Here is a 27,758-nt window from a genome sequence, read left to right as displayed (position 1 = left end):
GTCCTATTGCCGGGACCGGCCGGAGGAGTGGTCGAGGTTCATCCCCTGGGCAGAGATGGCCCAGAACTCTCTCCGCCACTCCTCCACCAACTTAACACCTTTCCAGTGTGTTTTAGGTTATCAGCCGGTCCTGGCACCGTGGCACGAGAGCCAGATCGAGGCCCCTGCGGTGGACGAGTGGATTCGGCGCTCGGAGGAGACGTGGGACGCTGCCCATGTCCATCTGCAGCGTGCCATACGTCAACAAAAGGCGAGCGCCGATCGCCACCGCAGCGAGGGGCCGGTGTACACACCGGGAGATCGAGTCTGGCTCTCGACTCGAAACCTGCCCCTCCGCCTGCCCTGCCGGAAGCTGGGTCGGCGGTTTGTGGGGCCCTTCAAAGTCCTGAGAAGATTGAACGAGGTGTGTTACAGGTTACAACTGCCAATTGAGTATAAAAATATTAACCCCTCGTTCCATGTGTCTCTTCTCAGGCCGGTGGTAGCTGGCCCACTCCAAGTAGATGAGATAGGAGAGACCCCTCCGCCCCCTTTGGACATCGAGGGGGCCCCGGCGTACAGGGTCCGGACCATCCTGGACTCGAGGCGCCGGAGGAGTGGTCTCCAGTATCTCGTGGAGTGGGAGGGGTACGGTCCGGAGGAACGGTGCTGGGTGCCGAGGGGGGACATACTTGATCCATCCCTCCTGACTGAGTTTCACCCTGGGCATCCCACGCGCCCGGGTCCGCGTCCTCCTGGCCGTCCCCGAGGCCGGGGTCGGCGCGCGGCTGGGTACGTGCGTCAAGGGGGGGGTACTGTCACGGTTTCGGCCGAGGCTGCTCCTCCTCCTTGTTCGGGCAGGCTTCGGCGTTTGCCGTCCCCGGAGTATTAGCTGCCACCGCTCTATGTTTCTGTGTTTGATTGCTTTTGTCTGTCTGTCACACCTGTGTCTGTTTGAGTGTTGATTATGTGTCTTATAAGTTCCTTGTTTTGCTCTATGGTAATTGTGTGTTGTTATTTTTCCGTTGCCTCTTGTATTTTTGATACGTGTTTGTTTTCCGTATCATTTTTCTATGTTTAGTGTTTTACGCGTGTGCGTAATTTTCCCTCGCCTCTTCGTGTTATTCGAGGTCGGGGTGTACACTATTGCTTTTGAGACTATTAAAAGTCTTGTTGGACTAAACCTCTGCTTCCTGCGCTTGACTCCTCCACCACATCCACGACGGTTTTATGACAAACTCGAACCTTCAGCTACCTCCACAGATTTTCTATGGGATTAAGGTCTGGAGACTGACTAGGCCAATCTAGGACCTTAATGTGCTTCTTCTTGAGCCACTCTTTGTTGCCTTGGCCGTGTATTTTGGGTCAATGTCATGCTGGAATACCCATCCATGACCCATTTTCAATGCCCTGGCTGAGGGAAGGAGGTTCTCACCCAAGATTTGACGGTATATGGCCCCGTCCATCGTCCCTTTGATGCGGTGAAGTTGTCCTGTCCCCTTAGCAGAAAAACACCTCCAAAGCATGATGTTTCCACCTCCATGTTTGACGGTGGGGATGGTGTTCTTGGTGTCATAGGCAGCATTCCTCCTCCTCCAAACACGGCGAGTTGAGTTGATGCCAAAGAGCTTGATTTTGGTCTCATCTGACCACAACACTTTCACCCAGTTCTCCTCTGAATCATTCAGATGTTCATTGGCAAACTTCAGACGGGCCTGTATATGTGCTTTCTTGAGCAGGGGAACCTTGCGGGCACTGCAGGATTTCAGTCCTTCACGGCGTAGTGTGTTACCAATTGTTTTCTTGGTGACTATGGTCCCAGCTGCCTTGAGATCATTGACAAGATCCTCCTGTGTAGTTCTGGGCTGATTCCTCACCGTTCTCATGATCATTGCAACTCCACGAGTGAGATCTTGCATGGAGCCCCAGGCCAAGGGAGATTGACAGTTCTTTTGTGTTTCTTCCATTTGCGAATAATCACACCAACTGTTGTCACCTTCTCACCAAGCTGCTTGGCGATGGTCTTGTAGCTCATTCCAGCCATATGTAGGTCTACAGTCTTGTCCCTGACATCCTTGGAGAGCTCTTTGGTCTTGGCCATGGTGGAGAGTTTGGAATCTGATTGATTGATTGCTTCTGTGGACAGGTGTCTTTTATACAGGTAACAAACTGAGATTAGGAGCACTCCCTTTAAGAGTGTGCTCCTAATCTGAGGTCATTACCTGTATAAAAGACACCTGGGAGCCAGAAATCTTTCTGATTCAGAGGGGGTGAAATAATTATTTCCCTCATTAAAATGCAAATCAATTTATAACATTTTTGAAATGCGTATATACATATATATATATATATATATATATATATATATATATATATATATATATACACACACTTACACATATACACATATACACACACACATACATACATACATACACATACAGTGAGGGAAACAAGTATTTGATCCCCTGCTGATTTTGTACGTTTGCCCACTGACAAAGACATGATCAGTCTATAATTTTAATGGTAGGTTTATTTGAACAGTGAGAGACAGAATAACAACAAAAAAATCCAGAAAAACGCATGTCAAAAATGTTATAAATTGATTTGCATTTTAATGAGGGAAATAAGTATTTGACCCCTCTGCAAAACATGACTTAGTACTTGGTGGCAAAACCCTAGTTGGCAATCACAGAAGTCAGACGTTTCTTGTAGTTGGCCACCAGGTTTGCACACATCTCAGGAGGGATTTTGTCCCACTCCTCTTTGCATATCTTCTCCAAGTAATTAGGGTTTCGAGGCTGACGTTTGGCAACTCGAACCTTCAGCTCCCTCCACAGATTTTCTATGGGATTAAGGTCTGGAGACTGGCTAGGCCACTCAAGGACCTTAATGTGCTTCTTCTTGAGCCACTCCTTTGTTGCCTTGGCCGTGTGTTTTGGGTCATTGTCGTGCTGGAATACCCATCCATGACCAATTTTCAATGCCTTGGCTGAGGGAAGGAGGTTCTCACCCAAGATTTGATGGTACATGGCGCCGTCCATTTTCCCTTTGATGCGGTGAAGTTGTCCTGTCTCCTTAGCAGAAAAACACCCCCAAAGCATAATAGTTCCACCTCCAAACTGTTTGACGGTGGGGATGGTGTTCTTGGGGTCATAGGCAGCATTCCTCCTCCTCCAAACACGGCGAGTTGAGTTGATGCCAAAGAGCTTGATTTTGGTCTCATCTGACCACAACACTTTCACCCAGTTCTCCTCTGAATCATTCAGAGGTTCATTGGCAAACTTCAGACGGGCCTGTATATGTGCTTTCTTGAGCAGGGGGGCCTTGCGGGCGCTGCAGGATTTCAGTCCTTCACGGCGTAGTGTGTTACCAATTGTTTTCTTGGTGACTATGGTCCCAGCTGCCTTGAGATCATTGACAAGATCCTCCCGTGTAGTTCTGGGCTGATTCCTCACCATTCTCAAGATCATTGCAACTCCACGAGGTGAGATCTTGCATGGAGCCCCAGGCCGAGGGAGATTGACAGTTATTTTGTGTTTCTTCCATATGCGAATAATCGCACCAACTGTTGTCACCTTCTCACCAAGCTGCTTGGCGATGGTCTTGTAGCCCATTCCAGCCTTGTGTAGGTCTACAATCTTGTCCCTGACATCCTAGGAGAGCTCTTTGGTCTTGGCCATGGTGGAGAGTTTGGAATCTGATTGATTGATTGCTTCTGTGGACAGGTGTCTTTTATACAGGTAACAAACTGAGATTAGGAGCACTCCCTTTAAGAGTGTGCTCCTAATCTCAGCTCGTTACCTGTATAAAAGACACCTGGGAGCCAGAAATCTTTCTGATTGAGAGGGGGTCAAATACTTATTTCCCTCATTAAAATGCAAATCAATTTATAACATTTTTGACATGCGTTTTTCTGGATTTTTTTGTTGTTATTCTGTCTCTCACTGTTCAAATAAACCTACCATAAAAATTATAGACTGATAATTTATTTGTCAGTGGGCAAACGTACAAAATCAGCAGGGGATCAAATACTTTTTTCCCTCACTGTACATATCCTTTAATAAAAATATATATATTCCCCTTTATTACATAACAACCCCACCACCCTTTCCCTACTTAGGCCTCTACATCCAGCTTATACCTACTATCTACATTTTATGGACACAGTCAATTTTACAATAATTATATTTTGTTTGTTTTTTCTCCTGAACTTCCTCTACTCTCAACTTCTCCGATCATTTTCATGATGTCCATCTGGTTAGTAATAATAATAATTGGTCATTTAGCAGACGCTCTTATCCAGAGCGACTTACAAGAGCAATTAGGGTTAAGTGCCTTGCTCAAGGGCACATCGACAGATTTTTCACCTAGTCGGCTCGGGGATTAGAACCAGCGACCTTTCGGTTACTGGCCCAACGCTCTTACCCACTAAGCTACCTGCCGCTTCTATATGCCATATCTTTCTAACTGTGCTCTTTCACAAAAGCTCCCAACCTACAACCTATATACTTATTATGGACACAGTATGCTTACATTATTAGTTATCTTGTTATTATTTGTTGTTAGTTGTTATTATTCCCATCCTTCAATTCCATTCAACACCTCCCATCTATCTTTTATTTGCCATATATATTTCTACTGTACTGTGATGTCTTACAAAAGTTCTCAACCTTTCTATTCTCATTGTTTCTACAGATTGTGAATTGAAAATAAACATTTTTGCTAAAAGTATTATTATGTTATTGATCGATTGACTATGACTTTTCAGATCACCCAGTAATGCTATCTGCAAGGTTAGCTCCATGTCACGGTTTCGGCCGAGGCTGCTCCTCCTCCTTGTTCGGGCAGGCTTCGGCGGTCGTCGTCTCCGGAGTACTAGCTGCCACCGTTCAATGTTTCATGTTCGTTTGGTTTTGTCTGTTTGTAACACCTGTCCCTTGTTAGTGTTTGATTGTGTTCCCTATTTAGTTTCGTTATTTTGGGTCAGGTGTTATGTGTGATTGGTTTTGTCAGCTGTTCGTGTTCTTGGTATTTTGACTCTCTTCCTGTGTATTTCGAGAGTCCGCACTGCGTGCGCTTTTTCCTTGTTTTACGCACTGTGTTGTGTGCGTATTTGTCGTTCTCGCCTCCCGGTTGGGTTGGCTATTTTCTCCTGTTTGGAGTTGTTTTGCACCACTAAAGACTGTTGACGTACTCTTGTGTGCCTGCGCTTGATTCCCTACACCACATCCACACTCAGCGTTCGTGACACTCCAGGTAAATATTGCAATCCTTTATCCATTCCTGGACCTGTGTCCAAAAACAAGCTACAAATGGACAGTACCAAAACAAATGATCTAATGATTCTGTCTCTTCGCAGCAAAATCTGCAGAGCTGGGAAGATTGTATCCCCCATATCAATAACATTCTATTGGTAGCAAGAATTGTATATAATAATTTAAATTGAAAGATTCTAAGTTTTGAATCCGGTGTCGTTTTGCGTATCAGTTCATAAACACTATGCCATGGGATCGGTACGTCAAAAATCTCTTCCCAACTATTTTGCAATCTATATGGGACGACTGTCAATCCTTTGGTCCTTAAATTAAACTGATATACTTTTTTATTTATCACAGTTTTCCTTAACCAATTATGTTCTTTAATGCAAGGCCGACAGACAAGTTCCTTACTTTCTCCCCCTTCCACTTTCCTGCAATTATTTGGTTGTAATTTTGGGTAGAGCAGACATTTTCATATGTTTTTGTTAGCTGCATGTGCGACAGAAGTCCACCAGTCCTACCGATGATATAATTTACGAATATTATACTTTATTTATTTTTTATCAACAAAAATACGTTATTTTGTCAATTAGTATATTTGAGTTTAAGCACAATATTTGTTGCATTATTTGTTCTGTCGTTTCTGGAGGATTAAATTGAAATTGCAACCAACTTTCTATGGCTTGTTTTAGAAATAGTGATATTTGGGAGATTATCTCCTTTTCAAATAACTGAAAGTGAGTGGTTGTAATCTGAATAGAGAACCAGTTCGGATTTAAGTATAACTTTTGTATGACTGAAGCTTTTAGTGATAGGTCTAATGCTTTAATATTTAATCATTTCTGTCCTCTGAATTCATATTCATTATATAAATAGGCCCGTTTAATTTTGTCTGGCTTGGTGTTCCAAATAAAATGGAATATTTTTTTCTCATATAATTTTAAAAACTGTTCGCTAGGCGTAGGCAAGACCATAAGCAAATAGGTAAACTGGGATAATACTAAAGAGTTAATCAGGATGATTTTTTTCACAAATTGACAGGTATTTACCTTTCCATGGTAGCAAGATCTTATCTATTTTTGCTAACTTTCTATTAAAATGTATTAAAGTGAGATCATTTATTTCCTTTGGGATATGTATTCCGAGTATATCCACATCACCATCAGACCATTTTATTGGTAAACTACATGGTAATGTAAAATTTTTATTTTTTAGTGATCAAATACGTAATATAGTACATTTGTCGTAATTTGGTTGTAATCCAGAGAGGTTACAAAATGTATCTAGATCCTCTATGAGGCTGTGGAAGGATTCTAGTTGTGGATTTAAAAGAAAACATGAATCATCAGCGTACAATGACACCTTTGTTTTTAAGCCCTGGATTTCTAATCCCCTGATATTATTGTTGGATCTGATTTTAATAGCTAACATCTCGATGGCCACAATAAATAGATATGCCAATAGTGGACAACCTTGTTTCACTCCTCTTGACAGTTTAAAACTTTCTGAGAAATAGCCATTATTTACTATTTTACACCTAGTGTTACTATACATGATTTTGACCCATTTTATAAGTGATTCTCCAAAATTGAAATGCTCCAGGCATTTATATATAAACCCCAGTCGTACTTTATCAAAAAGGCCTTTTCGAAGTCTGCTAGGAATAGCAGGCCTGGTTTCCCAGATTTTCCATAGTGTTCTTTTGTTTCCAATACTTGCCTTATATTATCTCCAATGTATCTTCCATGTAAAAAACCTGTCTGATTAGAATGAATAATATCCAACAATACCTTTTTAATTCTATGCGCTATACATTTTGCTAGAATTTTTGCATCACAACACGGAAGTGTAAGGGGCCTCCAATTTTTTTAATGGACTGGATCTTTATATTTTCCACTTGTATCCTGTTTCAGTAATAATGAGATCTTCTTATTGAGTGTCAGATAATCTACCATTTACATAGGAGTGGTTAAAACATGCTAATAACGGTCCTCTTAGTATATTAAAAAAGGTTTGGTATACCTCGACTGGTATGCCATCCAACCCTAGAGTTTTCCCGGACTTAAAGTATTTAATTGCATCCAGAAGTTCCTCCTCTGTAATTTCACCTTCACATGAGTCTTTCTGTATGGCTGTTAATTTTACATTATCAATAGAAAAAAAATATCCACAATTAGCTTTAGTTAGAGGAGATGGAGGCAACTGAAACAAAAACATATGCTTAAAGTACTTTGTTTCCTCCTTCAAAATATAATTTGGTGAATCATGGGTTACTCCGTCAATTGTAACCAGTTTCATTAAATTATTTTTGGTAGCATTCCTATGTTGAAGATTAAAAAAGAATTTGGTGCATTTTTCCCCATATTCCATCCAGTTTGCTTTATTTTTATAATACACTGCTCAAAAAAATAAAGGGAACACTAAAATAACACATCTGAATGAATGAAATTATCTTATTAAATACTTTTTTCTTTACATAGTTGAATGTGCTGACAACAAAATCACACAAAAATTATCAATGGAAATCAAATTTATCAACCCATGGAGGTCTGGATTTGGAGTCACCCTCAAAATTAAAGTGGAAAACCACACTACAGGCTGATCCAACTTTGATGTTATGTCCTTAAAACAAGTGCCTGTATGACCTCCCTACAACGCCTGGGCATTATCCTGATGAGGTGGCGGATGGTCTCCTGAGGGATCTCCTCCCAGACCTGGACTAAAGCACCCGCCAACTCCTGGACAGTCTGTGGTGCAACGTGGCGTTGGTGGATGGAGCGAGACATGATGTCCCAGATGTGCTCAATTGGATTCAGGTCTGGGGAATGGGCGGGCCAGTCCATAGCATCAATGCCTTCCTCTTGCAGGAACTGCTGACACACTCCAGCCACATGAGGTCTAGCATTGTCTTGCATTAGGAGGAACCCAGGGCCAACCGCACCAGCATATGGTCTCACAAGGGGTCTGAGGATCTCATCTCGGTACCTAATGGCAGTCAGGCTACCTCTGGCGAGCACATGGAGGGCTGTGCGGCCCCCCAAAGAAATGCCACCCCACACCATGACTGACCCACCGCCAAACCGGTCATGCTGGAGGATGTTGCAGGCAGCAGAACGTTCTCCACAGCGTCTCCAGACTCTGTCACGTCTGTCACGTGCTCAGTGTGAACCTGCTTTCATTTGTGAAGAGCACAGGGCGCCAGTGGCGAATTTGCCAATCTTGGTGTTCTCTGGCAAATGCCAAACGTCCTGCATGGTGTTGGGCTGTAAGCACAACCCCCACCTGTGGACGTCGGGCCCTCATACCACCCTCATGGAGTCTGTTTCTGACCTTTTGAGCAGACACATGCACATTTGTGGCCTGCTGGAGGTCATTTTGCAGGGCTCTGGCAGTGCTCCTCCTGCTCCTCCTTGCACAAAGGCGGAGGTAGCAGTCCTGCTGCTGGGTTGTTGCCCTCCTACGGCCTCCTCCATGTCTCCTGATGTACTGGCCTGTCTCCTGGTAGCGCCTCCATGCTCTGGACACTACGCTGACAGACACAGCAAACCTTCTTGCCACAGCTCGCATTGATGTGCCATCCTGGATGAGCTGCACTACCAGAGCCACTTGTGTGGGTTGTAGACTCCGTCTCATGCTACCACTAGAGTGAAAGCACCGCCAGCATTCAAAAGTGACCAAAACTTCAGCCAGGAAGCATAGGAACTGAGAAGTGGTCTGTGGTCACCACTTGCAAAACCAGTCCTTTATTGGGGGTTGCTTGCTAATTGCCTATAATTTCCACCTGTTGTCTATTCCAGTTGCACAACAGCATGTGAAAAGTATTGTCAATCAGTGTTGCTTCCTAAGTGGACAGTTTGATTTCATAGAAGTGTGATTGACTTGGAGTTACATTGTGTTGTTTAAGTGTTCCCTTTATTTTTTTGAGCAGTGTATATTACACTTGATCTTTCTTGAATAAGTTTCTCCATTTCTTTTTGTTTTTCCTCTAATTTATTCTGAGCCTCTATGTTACAGTTTTTATTGCCATCTGTCTGTTCTGTTAGACTTTCTATTTCCTTTGTTAGTATAAACTCTGTTGACCTAAATTGCTTTTGTTTTCGAGATGAGTACTGAATTGTATGGCCTCTAAAGCCACATTTAAAGGTGTCCCATAGTGAGTGTTTATCTTTGTCTCTCTCTCTCTCTGTGTGTGTGTGTGTGTAAATCACGTGTGCGTGTGTAAATCCTAAACCCAGGACACAGCAGTGGATCAAAGAGGGTGACAAATAGTTGTTGCTAGGCTACCACATGTAACCTATCTGGCCTAAGCATGCTCCTGGTTTTGAAATGAGAGGGGTGTGGGGGTTTTTAAGAGTGGAAGGAGGGCTCCCCGTTGGTACAGTAAGGTTGTCATAGTGAAACACGCTGGAATTCTGACGGCCTTGTTTAGAGTTTACAGGAGATATCGTGGCCTATCTTGCGTAACCTCCTCTCTTCACCTTTTCCTCCTCTCCTTCAGGGGAGGTGAGTCTAATGGAGGAGATAAGCTAAAGAGCAGGAGAAAGGGACCACCGTACTGTACCTCCAGCATAAGATAATTACTGAACTGCCAAATAGAATATGATTGACCAGAAATGATGCTTCAATGTTGGTGATATAAATGTCTTATTGCACATTGGAGAGAAAATTGCCTGTGTGCTTTTCTTTGCCTTGAGAATGTTTAATTTTGGAGTTTGAAGGCTAACAACAATGGACAGCATAGCTGTGAGAAGTAAATATGAGGAGATTTTACTGGTTCAGTTTACCCCCAAGTCTCTGAGTCTATTGAACTAAACTGTATCATGCCTCACGGATATTGCAGGGTGAATTGGGGAGCAGTCAGGTGTATGATGTTGTTAAGCATCCCATTCAAGGGATGAATGGAAATGTCCAGAAAATATAATTGGGCATCTGATCGCATCTAGAAGACCAACTGAAAAAGTCATCAAGAAGACTGTCATTCATACAAACCAACTATCCATACCACATGCTGTCCAGACAAGGCCTCTCAAGAGTCTGGGTCCTCTCATGGTTTCTTTTTTAGCTTACATCAAATCAAGGCGACCTTTGTCTTGCTTTCAGAGTCTTTTCCTTCAAGTCTCTTCGCTTAGGTCACTGAGACAACGGCAATCTCCACACCACTACAAAGAATAAAGATTAAAGCTGCGATATGTAACTTTTTGGGCGACCCGACAAAATGTACATAGAAATGAGAGTTATAGATCTGTGATTATCATTGAAAGCAAGTCTAACAACCCCCTCCAATTTTTTCTTTTTGTATTAATTAATTTTAAAAGGTCTAAGAAGTGGTATATCTGTTGTATGTGTGCTATTTCTATGCTTCCCGTTGTTAAGTTTCGTTTTTGCATCTTTTACTTTCGGTTTTGTAGACCAGCTTTAAACAGCTGAAAATACAATACTTTTGGTTTTTGAAAGGATATTTCACACCGGCTTTGATGGTACAATGACTCTCTACACTATACATTGCTTGTTTTGTCTCATAAACTGAAATTAAGCAAACTATTAGAATTTTTGCAACCAGGAAATGGCGGAGCGATCTCTGCATATTGCACCTTTAACAGCATTGAATTAAAAAACTGCAGGGGTCCCAGATCAGCGTGTTTCACTATGACAACTGCAGATAGATCAAATGATGATGGCGGTGCTACAAGGGAACAGCTCAGCCTTCCTCCTCCTCCCATCCCATGAATACTTTATCAGCCTAATTACTACGCCAGGGTCAATGTACTGTACTGTCCTGTAGTGCGTTTCCCTGCCATTCAGATGAATTACACACACACTGCATGTGTCCCAATTAGCACCCTATTCCCCATATAGTGCACTACGGGCCCTGTACAAAAGTACTACAATATAAAGGTAATAGGGTGCCATTTGGGAAATAGTCACTATCTGTGTGGTGGGAGACTCAATGACTAATGGTACAGGGTATAAATCTAAAGGACATATCGATTAAACAGCAGGGCAGAGCTAAGTGTCAGCGTTTGGCGTGCAGCGAGATGACTCTGGGATGTCATGAAAAAGGGAGTTTCACCATGAAATTGTCATTAAAGATTATTTATTGTCATACTGCAAGGAATATAAGGGAGGGTGAGCTGTATTTCTGAGGTATTTGCCACATTTTGTGTGTTTTCTAAACACACAACCGTTTCAGTGTTCACAAATAGTTTCAGCTGTAGATCAAGACTTCATTAAATACCCCCCAAATGAGTTAATTTGCAGTAGAGTCAGTCAGTGTGCCAGAGATGTTGGTTGGTTTGCTTTCACACAAACATCGTAATGAGGAGAGTAAATGAGTCTGGTCATTAAGTGGTTCTACTCCCTATATACATGACAACGCAGCACTGTCAGAGAGAGAGGAAGAGAGAGAAAAGAGAGAAGAGGGTGTCACGACTTCCTCCGAAGCTGCCACCTCTCCTTGTTCGGGCAGGCTTCGGCGTTCGTCGTCACCGGCCTTCTAGCCACTGCTGCTACTCATCTCATCATTCCATTTGTTTTGTCTTGTTTATTACACACACCTGGTTCATATCCCCTCATCAGTACAGATATAAGTGTTCCATCTGCCCCCTTGTCTTTGTGTGGGATTGTTTACTGTGGAGGATAGAGAAGCTCGGTGGAGCTCCGTGTATTTTGTATCGCCAGGACATTTCCCAGTGTGCCTTGTATTTTCCAGTGCGCACTGGAGTGTTTTGACGCATTACTGCGTAACTCTGTGTTTCAGAATAAATCCTGTTATTCTGTGATTTACCCTCCTGCGCCTGACTCCTTCGAAATCACCTCATCACAGAGGGGGAGAGAGACAGACAGAAACAAGGCAAGTGAGGCGAGTGAGGGGGTGGATAGAGACACTACCAAAGGACAACAAGATTTTCCAAGAAACGACTTTACAACTGTACAACTTGAGACTGAACTCCACAAGGAGCTCTGAATTCTAGGTATTGTTGTTTTTATAGCTTCTGCCATGGAACAGGAATGAGGGCGGAGGAATGGAGGGGATGGAGCAGTCACCACCTACCTTGACCTCGATGAAGTCAGGTTGTCCCAGGGAGATGAGCTCTGAGTAGGCCTTCAGTTCGTCTACATTCCACGCCTTCACCAGAGTCAGTCTGTATACTGTCCTCTGTCTCTGGAGGGAGGGGAGGCTGGAGGGAGAGAGAAGAATAGAAAAGTATAGTAATAGCGAGAGAGAGTGAGAGAGGGGGGAGAGAAAGAGAGAGGCAGAGTTTGTAGGACACTTGCTTTCAAGGTCACTTCATTGCACAGTACCTCAAGATACTATAAACACTCACTAAAGATCCAAATCCTGGACATAAGCGCCTCACTAAATATGTTTTCCATCCTATCATGAGATGCCCTGAGGAGTGAGGTACATATGTGCTAGAACGTTTTCATCTGAATCCGGATACCCTCCACTTAACAACATGCTTTCATACAGTAAAAACAACTGTAACCTACTGGTGGTCTTTAACTACTGTTTATCAAAGAGATGGCTGTTGAAAGGGAGATACCTAGTCAGTTGTACAACTGAATGCATTCAACCAAAATGTGTCTTCCGCATTTAACCCAACCCCTCTGAATCAGAGAGGTGCGGGGGGCTGCCTTAATTGAATCCATGTCATCGTTGCCCATGGAGCAGTTGTTGTTGGGGGTTAACTGCCTTGCTCAGGAGCAGAAAGACAGATTATGACCTTGTCGGCTCAGGTATTCGATCCAGCAACCTTTCGGTTACTGGCCCAATGCTCCTACCCACCAGGCTACTTGCTGCCCCATAGTTGAATGACCTTTATGATGTAATCACTGTTGATTATAAACACAGCACAGTAAAATACATGCTCAATTGAGAGGGCCAGGATTGGACGTATAGAAGGATTAATACATTTATAAATGTCACTCGTGTCTCTCTCCAGATTGTGATGATGCTTCATGCCTCACCCCCATCTGTCTGTCGTGACCGAGGGAGAGTGAGAGAGAGAGACATGATGCAACCACAAGCTGCACATTTAGAATAAAATGTAAGTGCTGTGCAGTGTATTTGAAGTGTTATGTTTTTTGTAAGATCTCCGCAATTCTGTACACTGCTAGGGTGTTTCCCGGACGGTTACCCCATGTCTGTAGGATAGAATGACATGAAAAACATCCCCTGGAACTGTCTGTAAGAGGCTCCTTCTATCATTCTCAATCAAACAGGTCAACCTCCATCACTGTCATCGCCAATAACACCTGTCAACCTGGGGCGAGACACCACCTGATGATGTCCCCTGGCAATCTATTAACCTGTGACTGTCAGGAACACACCAACACGAAATGGAATGGGGGTAGAAATAAATAGGCTAACCCACATTCCCTGGCAAAGGAACGGTTCTCCCATGACTAACTGCCTCATATTTCACATCTACACTATGTACAGTATACTTCATACCGCCTTTTTTTCTCAAAGTAAATAGGTGAGGAGAGAAAATAAGAGGTTAGCGCTAGCAGAAAGACAGTAAGTGAATGGCGATGGGAGAGAAGAAGAGAAGAGAAGGGGAACTGGATACACACTCCCCTGATCCTACACTTCTTTCTCTCCTTCTATCTCACTCCCTTTCTCTCTCGCTCTCTCTGTACCCTTCTCCCTCTCTGAGAAGAGGATTAGAGGTGGCTCTGGCCCCTTCAGCTCAGTGGTGTATGGATAATGTGGCCATGGTGCCAGGGAGGAAGAAAGGGAGGTGAGGTATTTACAGCCACCTCCCCTCCAAAGCCAACAGAGCAGCTACAGCACAGCTCCATCAATCCCTCAGCACAGAGATGAGGCCAGGTTGGAGAGCAGAGCAGAGAGAAAGATAGAATGGTCAGAATGAGAGAAGAGAGGATCAGTGGAAGAGAGGAGAGCTTGTGAACAAGGGATGGGGGTGGAGCCCACCATGAGAGGGAGCTGTGAGCCACACGGAGAGAAGGGATCATTATGGGCCAACTCACTGCCTCTGTTAGTGTCTCTGCCTCTTCCGTAGAGAGATTGGCAGGCAGGCAGGCAGGCAGACCGTTTTTTTGTAATATTATGAGTCTGCCAGCATCACTTGCCTGGCACAGGTGCTTTATCTATTATTGATAGTTTTTATATATCGTATAATGTAGATATACTTTATATAGAATCGTAGGCATGGTTTTAAACCAATTTACATGCACACAAAAAAATATGTATGCAACTCCCTTGTCCTTCAGAAGCAACCTTCTTGTATGCATCCCATACATCACGCAAAAGGATACATTGACCCACAACCACTTCTTCAGCCATACCTTATATACCATGTATGTCCGCCAATACGGCACCATCTATCACTATATTGTACAGAGCTACGTCATCACGAGTCACTGGGCCAGGGAGAAGGGAATGCGAGAGAGAGAGAGAGAGAGAGAGAGAGCTAGACAGAGAGAGAAAGCTGCGGAAACCGAACCCGGTGGAACCGAATTAAAACCATTGGGTACAGGTACTAACACTAAGTGATAATGGGGTCCATTATAAGCAGACAGCAGTTTATACAGTCTACCAGTAATTTGCTCACTTAACAAAAAAAAAAAAATACGCTAACCATGACTATGACTATGCAAATGTTTTTCTGCCATGAAATGTGTTTTATTAAGTGCTAAAAACATTCATTGGTAGTGGATGAGGATGACTTCCCTGAACGTTGAGTAAATCACTTTGATACCTGGTGAAACACCTGATACAGATGCAACTACAGCAATCCATTAGACTGCATTTACCACAAGATGTACAGTGAAAAGAGCTTCACACATGGAGCTGTAATAAACCTGTCCATTGTCTAGAGTGGAGTAGACTGCAGTCTCAGGGGGGGGAAGCTGGCAAGCTGTTTGTAGCCAGGAAATTAACAGATCCCAATAAAACATTTTACAGCCCACATATATTTTCAAGGCTATTATGCTACGAGGCCACTGAGTGCAGTTTTTCTTCCACTGCTTTCTAGAAAAGGGCTAATGAAGGCGATTGAATTCGATACAATGTCAGAGGGAGTGTGTGTGTGTGTGTGTGTGTGTGTGTGTGTGTGTGTGTGTGTGTGTGTGTGTGTGTGTGTGTGTGTGCCTGCGCTCACACACTGTTAAAAGCTTTGAGAGAAACACAGATGCATTGGGTATTCTTCTAATACTGGGTAAATCAGGCTACCCTAAAAGGATAGGAGGGGAGAGTTGGGGAGGAGAGTTGTGACTCATCTTCTAGAAACCTCTAATAGAAAACCACTGTAAAGAAACATCAGAATCCGACTCCATAGATTACATACACAGATAAACAACACTAAAACAGCATATTCTAATCAGACAAGATATTTAACACATCTCTGTCCCGTTTTCTCAGTTACCACTTCCCATGTAGCAACTTCATGTTGTCATATAAATTCTCCAAAGAAAGAACACATCCGGTGTCTGAAAAGACTCAGGGTTATAGGAGTGGAGTCTACATTTCCTACTGTTCCTCAGGTCACTTCTTGGAATTCATTCATTGGGTGACTCAGTCAGAGCAACACAAAAACATGGGGGGAATGAGTGTGTATTTTTTATTTTTTTTATTTCACCTTTATTTAACCAGGTAAGCCAGTTGACAACAAGTTCTCATTTACAACTGAGACCTGGCCAAGATAAAGCAAAGCAGTGCGATAAAAACTACAACACAGAGTTACATATGGAATTAAGAAAACGTACAGTCAATAACACAATAGAACATCTATATACAGTGTGTGCAAATGTAGTAAATTATGGAGGTAAGGCAATAAATAGGCCATAGTGCAAAATAATTACAAATTAGTATTAACACTGGAGTGATAGATGTGCAGAAGATGATGTGCAAATAGAGATACTGGGGTGCAAATGAGCAAAATAAATAACAATGTAAATAATGGGGATGAGGTAGTTGGGTGGGTTAATTACAGATGGGCTGTGTACAGGTGCAGTAATCAGTAAGCTGCTCTGACAACTGAAGCTTAAAGTTAGTGAGGGAGATAAGTGTCTCCAGCTTCAGAGATTTTTGCAGTTCGTTCCAGTCATTTGCAGCAGAGAACTGGAAGGAATGGCGGCCAAAGGAGGTGTTGGCTTTGGGGAGGACCAGTGAGATATACCTGCTGGAACGCATACTACGGGTGGGTGTTGCTATGGTGACCAATGATCTAAGGCGGGGATTTGCCTAGAAGTGATTTATAGATGACCTGGAGCCAGTGGGTTTGGCGACGAATATGTAGTGAGGGCCAGCCAACGAGAGCGTATAGGTCACAATGGTGGGTAGTGTATGGGGCTTTGGTGACAAAACGGATGGCACTGTGATAGACTAAATCCAATTTGCTGAGTAGAGTGTTGGAAGCTATTTTGTAAATGACATCGCCAAAGTCAAGAATCGGTAGGATAGTCAGTTTTACGAGGGCATGTTTAGCAGCATGAGTGAAGGAGGCTTTGTTGCGAAATAGGAAGCCGATTCTAGATTTAACTTTGGATTGGAAATGCTTAATGTGAGTCTGGAAGGAGAGTTTACGGTCTAACCAGACACCTAGGTATTTGTAGTTGTCCACATATTCTAAGTCAGACCCGCCGAGAGTAGTGATTCTAGTCGGGCGGGTGCAAGCAGTGTTCGATTGAAAAGCATGCATTTAGTTTTACTAGCGTTTAAGAGCAGTTGGAGGCCACGGAAGGAGTGTTGTATGGCATTGAAGCTCATTTGGAGGTTTGTTAACACAGTATCCAATGAAGGGCCAGATGTCTACAAAATGGTGTCGTCTGCGTAGAGGTGGATCTGAGAGTCACCAGCAGCAAGAGCGACATCATTGATATACACAGAGAAAAGAGTCGGCCCGAGAATTGAACCCTGTGGCACCCCCATTGAGACTGCCAGAAGTCCAGACAACAGGCCCTCCGATTTGACACATTGAACTCTATCTGAGAAGTAGTTGGTGAACCAGGCGAGGCAGTCATTTGAGAAACCAAGGCTATTTAGTCTGCCAATAAGAATGCGGTGATTGACAGAGATAAAAGCCTTGATCAGGTCGATGAAGACGGCTGCACAGTACTGTCTTTTATCGATCGCGGTTATTATATCATTTAGGACCTTGAGCGTGGCTGAGGTGCACCCATCACCAGCTCGGAAACCAGATTGCATTGCGGAGAAGGTACGGTGGGATTTGAAATGGTCAGTGATCTGTTATGTGGGCAGCTTGTCTCTCCCTTTTCTGTTTCCCTTCCTCCTTGTTTTGTCCCCTCTTTTTCTGTTGTATGTGTGTTTGTCCCCTTTATGTGGGTGTGTCTGGAGTGGAGCAGGGGGCGTGCTCAGGATCTGCCTCTCCTGTGCAGCTGCGGGTTGTTTCCAGTGATTCCTGCCTACGCAGCTGCATCCTATTCTCTCATCAACCTGCACTACTTATTCCTGGGCATGGCTCTCCACCGGCGCCAGATCGTTGTTCTTACCAGAGCGGTAACTTGGCTCACCAGTAAAGTATTTTGTCTTTGTCTTCAGCCTGGCTCTCCACTCTCCTTAACCTGTCGTTTGTTTTGTCTTTAGTTTCGGACATACCTCCCAACCTGCCTGCCTTCCTGCCTGTCGGTCTGCCTGCCTGCCTGCCTGCCTGCCTGCCTGCCTGCCTGCCTCAGCCTCTCCTTCCTCCGGAGCCGACTAGCCCACTCTGTTCCTTTACTTCAGTTGTTTTTGGACTTAGACAATTTGAACTTTTATTAAAAATATTTTTGTTTCTTCCACTCCCTTTGTCGTGTTGGTTTCTCTGAGTGCTGGGTTGAACCATAGCCATAACAGAACGATCTGGCCATGGACCCAACAGAGAGACAGCACGGGGCAAACGAAGACAGCTTCCAACAAGCTATCCAGGCTCAAGGAACGTTGCTAGGACAGCATGACCAACTGATTCGGACTCTTTTGGAAAATAATCATCAACTGCTGAACCAGGTGACTCAGTTAACTACACAAGTCTCTAATTTGTCTGTTATCAGTTCTCCATCTCTCTCTGACCCCCAGTTTGATGCACCCCAAGTTGGTTCCTCGGACATGATGCAGGCTTCGTTCCATCGGGAACCCCCTGTCACGTCGCCTGAACCGTTCCATGGTGAATTGGACAAGTGCCGGGGATTTTTGCTTCAGTGTGACTTGATTTTTCGGCAGAGACCACTGTCATTTTCTACTGATTCCTCTAAGGTACATTATGTTCTGGGGTTGTTAAGAGGGAGAGCTCTGGTTTGGGCTGAGGCTGTGTGCTCAAATCAAACTTGGACTGGATTGACTTTCGCTGGTTTTTCTGCTAAATTGAAGACTGTTTTTGACCATCCTGACCATGTGGGTAATTCCTCCAAGATACTTTTTAATTTGAGGCAGGGTTCTAACAGTGTGGCAGAGTACTCTATTGAGTTCTGGACGTTGGCAGCGGACTCCAAGTGGAACAATGTGGCACTTCAAGGAGCATTTCTAAACGGTTTGAATGAAGCCATTAAGGATGAACTGGCTGCTCGTGATGAGCCACATGATTTACATTCTCTCGTTTCCCTGTCCATCAAGCTAGACAATCGGTTGCGGGAGAGGCGTCGGGAGAGAGGCGATCGGCCACATCTAGGAGGACGAGTTCCCCAGCCTCCAACCACTCGAGTCTCGCCTCTCCGGAGTCGGCAGCTTCTTGTTCCTGATTCCATCCCGAGCACAGAGGAGGAACCTATGCAAGTGGGTCGAGCTCGACTACCTCCAGCTGAGCGGCAACGGCGCCTCCAGGCGGGTGAGTGCCTGTACTGTGGAGACGCCACACACATTCTGGCTACATGCCCTAAGCGGCCAAAAGACAAGGCTCGCTCGTAACGGTGGGTCTACTTGCGAGCCCAGAGTTAGATCCTGAACCCATCATTCCCCGATTACAAGTACCTGTAACCTTACGTTTCCAGAGTCATTCCCTGCCACTCTCAGCTCTCATAGACTCAGGTGCAGAAGACAACTTTATTAGCCACCAGTTCGTTACACAAGCTCGTATCCCCATGGAGCCACTACCTACCCCCATCCGGGTCACAGCCCTTGATGGGCGCCTCCTCGCGGAGATAACTCATCAAACCACCCCCGTTTCCCTAGTGATTTCTGGCAATCATTGTGAAAGCATTCAGCTAAGAGTTATGTCTGGCTCAGCTACCTCCCTAATCCTTGGCTTCCCCTGGTTGGCTCTTCACAACCCACAAATTGATTGGACACGTCACACCATTCTCAGTTGGAGCACTAACTGCCATTCCGAGTGCCTGAGGTCAGCGGTTCCCCCCACTAAGTGTAACCCAACTCCTCCCTCAGCTCCTCTTGATCTGTCATCTGTCCCCAAAGAATACCATGACTTAGCGGAGGTTTTCAGTAAGGACAAGGCTCTGTCTCTACCACCACATAGGCCTTATGATTGCCCTATTGAACTGCTTCCTGGTGCTCCCTTGCCCTCTAGTCGGTTATACAATCTGTCCCGACCGGAAAGAGAGGCAATGGAGCAGTACATTGGTGATTCTCTGGTCTCGGGCATAATCCGTCCCTCGTCGTCTCCTTTGGGTGCAGGTTTCTTTTTCGTGGAAAAGAAGGACAAGTCGTTACGCCCCTGTATCGATTTCAGGGGTTTAAACAACATAACTGTTAAAAACAAGTATCCCCTTCCACTCATCAACTCAGCTTTTGAACCTCTGCATGGCGCCACAGTGTTTTCCAAGCTCGACCTCAGGAATGCTTATCACCTTGTCCGAATCCGAAAGGGAGATGAGTGGAAAACCGCTTTCAACACTCCACTGGGACATTTTGAGTATTTGGTCATGCCCTTTGGGCTTTCAAATGCCCCTGCGGTTTTCCAAGCCATGGTGAACGATGTTCTTAGGGATTTTTTGAACCGTTTTGTCTTTGTATACCTGGATGATATTCTTGTTTTTTCCAAGTCACCCGAGGAGCATGAGTCACACGTCCGTCAAGTTCTTCAACGGCTCTTGGAGAACAAGCTGTACGTCAAAGCAGAGAAGTGTGAGTTCCACAAACAGTCTACATCGTTCCTTGGATTCATAATTGAGAGCGGGCAGGTGAAGGCGGACCCCGAGAAGATCCGGGCAGTGACGGAATGGCCCACACCCACCACCCGTAAGCAACTTCAACGATTTTTGGGCTTTGCTAACTTCTACCGTAGATTCATTAAGGGTTTTAGTAGAGTGGTGGCACCCCTTACAAGACTCACATCTCCTAAAGTCCCTTTTCGGTGGTCCCCTGAGGCGGAGCAGGCGGTAGGGGTTTTGAAGGAACTGTTTTCCACCTCCCCCGTGTTGATACACCCCAATACCTCTCTGCAGTTTGTTGTGGAGGTGGACGCGTCGGACTCAGGTGTGGGAGCAGTCCTCTCCCAGCGCTCCCCCACTGACCAAAGGCTTCACCCCTGTGCTTTCTTCTCCAAGAAATTGTCACCCACAGAACGGAATTACGACGTTGGAAACCGGGAACTGCTGGCGGTCAAGCTTGCACTGGAAGAATGGCGGCACTGGCTGGATGGAGCTGAATTGCCGTTTGTGGTCTGGACTGACCACAAAAACTTGGCTTACATCCAAGCCACTAAGAGACTCAACTCACGCCAAGCCAGATGGGCCCTGTTTTTTAGTAGGTTTAACTTTATTCTTACATACAGACCGGGGTCAAGAAATGTTAAACCAGATGCTTTGTCCCGCCAGTTTGCTGACCCTTCGGAGACCAGCGAGCCTGAGGCAGTCCTGCCTTCCTCATGCGTCGTGGCGGCTGTTCAGTGGGAGATCGAGTCTCTTGTGAAGACTGCACTTGCCACGGACCCGGGACCGGGTGATGGACCTCCCAACCTACTCTTTGTTCCCGAGACGGTCCGGTCTCAGGTGTTGCAGTGGATTCACACCTCCCGTTTTGCTGGTCACCCTGGGATGAGACGCACGTTGACGCTGCTTAGGAGACATTTTTGGTGGCCTTCAATGGAAACTGACGTTCGGGCTTTTGTGGCAGCCTGTTCAACCTGTGCTCGGGGCAAAGCCTCCCATCAGTCCCCTTCGGGGCTGCTGCTACCCCTCCCAGTTCCCAGCCGTCCCTGGTCCCACATTGCCATGGATTTTGTCACCGGCCTACCCAAGTCTGAAGGTAATGATACTATACTTACCATTGTGGACAGATTCTCTAAATCTGTCCACTATATAGCATTACCAAAATTACCGTCTGCCAGTGAGACAGCGGACCTCCTAGTCCAACATGTATTCCGTCCCCATGGAATACCTGTGGACATCGTATCTGATAGAGGCCCACAGTTTACTTCCCGTGTTTGGAAGGGTTTCTGTTCTGCTTTGGGTGCTTCCGTTAGTCTGTCCTCAGGGTTTCATCCCCAGACCAACGGTCAAACAGAAAGAGCCAATCAAAACCTCGAAGCAACCCTTCGTTGTGTGGCTGCTCAACATCCATCATCCTGGGCTAAACATCTGCCCTGGATAGAGTACGCCCACAACTCCCTCACCGCCTCTGCCACCGGTCTTTCACCCTTCGAGGTTACCATGGGTTATCAACCCCCTCTGTTTCCTGCTCAGGAGAAGGAATTGGCTGTTCCTTCGGTTCAGGAGAACCTCCGCCGCTGCCAGAGAGTGTGGAGCGACGCTCGGGAAGCATTGCTTCGGACCACCGACAGGAACAAGACAACAGCGGATAGGAGTAGGACTCCCGCACCTGTGTTTCATCCTGGTCAAGAGGTTTGGCTGTCATCTAAGAACGTACCTCTTCGTACCAAATCACGCAAGCTGTCTCCTCGGTACCTGGGTCCGTTTGTGGTGGAGTCCATCATTAACCCCGCTGCGGTTCGTTTGAAGTTGCCTTCAGCCATGAAGATACACCCTACCTTCCACGTCTCCCAACTGAAACCTGTGTCCTCCAGCCTTTTGTGTCCGCCGGCTGATCCACCTCCACCTGTTCGCCTCATTGACGACCATCCGGCCTACACCGTCAGTAGGCTCCTGGACTCTCGGAGGCGGGGTAGGGGTCTCCAATACCTAGTCGATTGGGAAGGTTATGGACCAGAGGAGAGGTCTTGGGTCCCTAAGCGTTTTGTGTTGGATCCTCAGCTGATCACGGACTTCCATCACGACAACCCTGACAGGCCTGGTGGGTCGCCAGGTGGCGACCATTGAGGGGGGGGTACTGTTATGTGGGCAGCTTGTCTCTCCCTTTTCTGTTTCCCTTCCTCCTTGTTTTGTCCCCTCTTTTTCTGTTGTATGTGTGTTTGTCCCCTTTATGTGGGTGTGTCTGGAGTGGAGCAGGGGGCGTGCTCAGGATCTGCCTCTCCTGTGCAGCTGCGGGTTGTTTCCAGTGATTCCTGCCTACGCAGCTGCATCCTATTCTCTCATCAACCTGCACTACTTATTCCTGGGCATGGCTCTCCACCGGCGCCAGATCGTTGTTCTTACCAGAGCGGTAACTTGGCTCACCAGTAAAGTATTTTGTCTTTGTCTTCAGCCTGGCTCTCCACTCTCCTTAACCTGTCGTTTGTTTTGTCTTTAGTTTCGGACATACCTCCCAACCTGCCTGCCTTCCTGCCTGTCGGTCTGCCTGCCTGCCTGCCTGCCTGCCTGCCTGCCTCAGCCTCTCCTTCCTCCGGAGCCGACTAGCCCACTCTGTTCCTTTACTTCAGTTGTTTTTGGACTTAGACAATTTGAACTTTTATTAAAAATATTTTTGTTTCTTCCACTCCCTTTGTCGTGTTGGTTTCTCTGAGTGCTGGGTTGAACCATAGCCATAACATGATCTGTTTGTAACTTGGCTTTCAAATACTTTCGAAAGGCAGGGCAGGATGGATATAGGTCTGTAACAGTTTGGATCTAGAGTGTCACCCCCTTTGAAGAGGGGGATGACCACGGCAGCTTTCCAATCTCTGGGGATCTCAGACGATACGAAAGAGAGGTTGAACAGGCTAGTAATACGGTTTGCGACAATTTCGGAAGCTAATTTTAGAAAGAAAGGGTCCAGATTGTCTAGCCCAGCTGATTTGTAGGGGTCCAGATTTTGCAGCTCTTTCAGGACATCAGCTATCTGAATTTGGGTGAAGGAGAAGCGGGGGGGGGGGGCATGGGCAAGTTGCAGCGGAGGGTGCAGAGCTGGTATGGGCAAGTTGCAGCGGAGGGTGCAGAGCTGGTGGACGGGGTAGGGGTAGCCAGGTGGAAAGCATTGCCAGCCGTAGCAAAATGCTTATTGAAATTCTCGATTATCGTGGATTTATCGGTGGTGACAGTGTTTTCTAGCCTCAGTGCAATGGGTAGCTGGGAGGAGGTGCTCTTATTCTCCATGGACTTTACAGTGTCCCAAAACTTTTTGGAGTTAGTGCTATAGGATGCACATTTCTGTTTGAAAAACTGAGCCTTTGCTTTCCTTACTGATTGTGTATATTGTTTCCTGACTTCCCTGAAAAGTTGCATATCGCGGGGGCTGTTTGATGCTAATGCAGTACGCCACAGGATGTTTTTGTGCTGGTCAAGGGCAGTCAAGTCTGGGGTGAACCAGGGGCTATATCTGTTCTTAGTTCTGACTTTTTTGAATGGGACATGCTTATTTAAGATGGAGAGGAAAGCACATTTGAAGAACATCCAGGCATCCTCTACTGATGGAATGAGGTTAATATCCATCCAGGATACCCAGGCCAGGTCAATTAGAAAGGCCTGCTCGCTGAAGTGTTTTAGGGAGCGTTTGATATTGATGAGGGGTGGTCGTTTGACCGCGGACCCATTACGGACGCAGGCAATGAGGCAGTGATCCCTGAGATCCTGGTTGAAGACAGCAGAGGTGTATTTAGAGGGTAAATTAGTCAGGATGACATCTATGAGGGTGCCCATGTTTACGGGTTTAGGGTTGTACCTGGTAGGGTCCTTGATAATTTGTGTGAGATTGAGGGCATCTAGTTTAGATTGTAGGATGGCCTACATATCCCAGTTTAGTTCACCAAGCAGTACAAACTCTGAGGATAGATGGGGGGCAAGCAATTCACATATCTAACTACAACATTAGATTGCAACTCCGCCCCCTTTGGCAGTTCTATCTAGACGGAAAATGTTGTAGTTCGGAATGGAAATTTCTGAATTTTTGGTGGCCTTCCTAAGCCACGATTCAGTCACTGCTAGAACATCAGGGTTGGCAGAGTGTGCTAACACAGTGAATAACTCAAACATGTTAACATTCAAGAAACCAAGGCTTTTACGGTTACAGAAGTCAACAAATGATAGCGCCTGGGGGGTAGGAGTGATACTGGGGGCTACAGGGCCTGGGTTAACCTCTACATCACCAGAGGAACAGAGGAGGAATAGAATAAGGATACGGCTAAAGGCTTTAAGAACTGGTCTTCTAGTGCGTTGGGTACAGAGAAAAGGGGCAGATTTCCGGGTGTTGTAGAATAGATTCAGGGCATTATGTACAGACAAGGATATGAGTACAGGGGAGGTACACCTAAGCATTGGGTAACTATGAAAGAGATAGCATCACTGGAGGTACCGATTGAGCTGGTCTCCGCGTGTATGGGTGGTGGGACAAAGGAGCTCTCTGAGGCTGGTTGAGCTGAACTTGGGGCTCTACAGTGAAATTGTATAATAAGAACTAACCCAAACAGCAATAGGCTAGGCATATTGACATGGGAGAGAGGCATAACGCAATAACAGGTGATATTTGAGAGGGCTAAGACAACAACTGGGCTGAGGCTAAACAGATAAACAGGATGGGGTACCATGTAAAGAAACAGTCCAGCAGGCATTAGCTGTGTAGCTGAGTGATCATAAGGTCCAGTGAACAGCACTAAGTAAGTCCGGGATCAGATCATGGGCTACTAAAGCACAGGCGAGCAGGAGGCACGGCTGTTGATTGCGCGTGCTTGCGGGCCGGGGCTAGCAGATGGATCTTCGTGGTCGTCGCAACGGGAAGCCTGTTGAAACCACATCAGACGATTACGTCGGCAGACCAGTCGTGATGGATCGGCGGGGCTCCGTGTCGACACTAGATGGTCCCGTCCGGTTGACAGAGAGGTAGATAGCTGGGAGATGGGCTCGAGGCTAGCTTAGGGCTAACTTGTATGTCGGGAAGTGGTGATTAGCCAACAACAGCCATTCGGTTGCAGCTAGCTAGTTGCGATTGTCCGGTGATAAGGTCCAGTGATTCAGTGATTCTGGCAGAAAATCCGATATGCTGTGGGTCAATATCGCGCTGTGCAGACTGGCCGATAATTGTCCAGGCTAGAGCTGGCTGGTAGGTAGTGCAGGCCACGGACAGTGGTGAAGACCGCTAACGGTGGCTAATAGCAAGTAGCTAGTTAGCTGGCTAGCTGGCTAGTTTCAGCCGTAGGTTCTTGATAAAAATAAAGAAATAATAGAATCCGTTCCACATTACGTGAGGCAGGTTTCAGGAAAGTATATTTAGTTAAAGGAAAGTGAGATAGAGAAATATATAAGAAATAAAAGACAAAAAAACATTTAAAAAACAGTATATTTACATGAGGACACAACACAATATACGACCGCACTACTACGCCATCTTGCATGTACAGTTGAAGTCGGAAGTTTATATATACCTTAGCCATATACATTTAAACTCAGTTTTTCACAATTCTTGACATTTAATCCTAGCACAATTTCCCTGTCTTAGGTCAGTTAGGATCACCAGTTTATTTTAAGAATATGAAATGTCAGAATAATAGTAGAGAGAATGATTTATTTCAGCTTTTATTTCTTTCATCACATTCCCAGTGAGTCAGACGTTTACATACACTCAATTAGTATTTGGTAGCATTGCCTTTAAATTGTTTAACTTGGGTCAAACATTTCGGGTAGCCTTCAACAAGTTTCCCACAATAAGTTGGGTGAATTTTGGCCCATTCCTCCTGACATAGCTGGTGTAACTGAGTCAGGTTTGTAGGCCTCCTTGCTCACACAAGCTTTTTAAGTTCTGCCCACAAATTTTCTATAGGATTGAGGTCAGGGCTTTGTGATGGCCACTCCAATACCTTTACTTTGTTGTCCTTAAGCCATTTTGCCACAACTTTGGAAGTATGCTTGGGGTCATTGTCCATTTGGAAGACCCATTTGCGACCAAGCTTTAACTTCCTGACTGATGTCTTGAGATGTTGCTTCAATATATCCACATAGTTTTCCTTCTTCATGACGCCATCTATTTTGTGAAGTGCACCAGTCCTTCCTGCAGCAAAGCACCCCCACAGCATGATGCTGCCACCCCCGTGCTTCACGGTTGGGATGGTGTTCTTCGGCTTGCAAGCAAACCCCTTTTTCCTCCAAACATAACGATGGTCATTATGGCCAAACAGTTCTATTTTTATTTCATCAGACCAGAGGGCATTTCTCCAAAAAGTACGATCTTTGTCCCCATGTGCAGTTGTATACCGTAGTCTGGCTTTTTTTATGGCGGTTTTGGAGCAGTGGCTTCTTCCTTCCTGAGCGGCCTTTCAGGTTATGTCGATATAGGACTCGTTTTACTGTGGATATAGATACTTTTGTATCTGTTTCCTCCAGCATCTTCACAAGGTCCTTTGCTGTTGTTCTGGGATTGATTTGCACTTTTCGCACCAAAATACGTTAATCTCTAGGAGACAGAACGTGTCTCCTTCCTGAGCGGTATGACGGTCCCATGGTGTTTATACTTGCGTACTATTGTTTGTACAGATGAACGTGGTACCTTCAAGCGTTTGGAAATTGCTCCCATGGATGAACCATACTTGTGGAGGTCTACAGTATTTTTTCTGAGGTCTTGGCTGATTTCTTTTGATTTTCCAATGATGTCAAGCAAAGAGGCGCTGAGTTTGAAGGTAGGCCTTGAAATACATCCACAGGTACACCTCCAATTGACTCAAATGATGTCAATTAGCCTATCATAAGCTTCTAAAGCCATGACATCATTTTCTGGAATTTTCCAAGCTGTTTAAAGGCACAGTCAACTTAGTGTATGTAAACTTCTGACCCACTGGAATTGTGATACAGTGAATTATAAGTGAAATAATCTGTCTGTAAACAATTGTTGGAAAAATTACTTGTATCATGCACAAAGTAGATGTCCTAACCGACTTGCCAAAGCTGTAGTTTGTTAACAAGAAATATGTGGAGTGGTTGAAAAATGAGTTTTAATGGCTCCAACCTAAGTGTATGTAAACTTCCGACTTCAACTGTATGTGTGTGTGTGTGTGTGTGTGTGTGTGTGTGTGTGTGTGTGTGAGTGAGAATGTGTGGAGAAGGAGAGAATGTTGTGTTGAATGGCTGTGTCCGTCAGACGGTGAGTGAGTGTGTAATAAAAGGAATAACAAAATATAAATAGTTATTCTGCGGAACGTCACCATTGACAAAGGCGTTGGAGTTCCAACTATTCTATTCAGATGGAAAACATGTGCTGCTAGCAAGGTCAAGGTCCTCTTCTTTGAAGTTAGAACAAAAATTACCCCTCTTCTATTTCTCCTGTGCATTGCATTTTGAGTGAACTTC

At 45.2% G+C, this 27,758-nt stretch overlaps 1 pseudogene across 1 annotated transcript in view; it reads right to left on the bottom strand.

Annotated features, from left to right (window-relative positions):
• Positions 1–27,758, bottom strand: part of LOC311106163 (S-adenosyl-L-methionine-dependent tRNA 4-demethylwyosine synthase TYW1-like) — a 144,234-nt pseudogene that overhangs the window by 34,736 nt on the left and 81,740 nt on the right. Inside the window, exon 13 of the transcript in view lies at positions 12,292–12,526. The product of the transcript in view is annotated as an S-adenosyl-L-methionine-dependent tRNA 4-demethylwyosine synthase TYW1-like (transcript). The remainder of the gene's footprint in view (positions 1–12,291; positions 12,527–27,758) is intronic.

This window comes from Coregonus lavaretus (genome assembly GCF_964263955.1).
Source record: "Coregonus lavaretus genome assembly, chromosome: 30".
Taxonomy (NCBI): Eukaryota; Metazoa; Chordata; class Actinopteri; order Salmoniformes; family Salmonidae; genus Coregonus; species Coregonus lavaretus.
The sequence above is the reverse complement of the archived record's forward strand: the minus strand, read 5'-3'. Positions and strand labels throughout refer to the sequence as shown.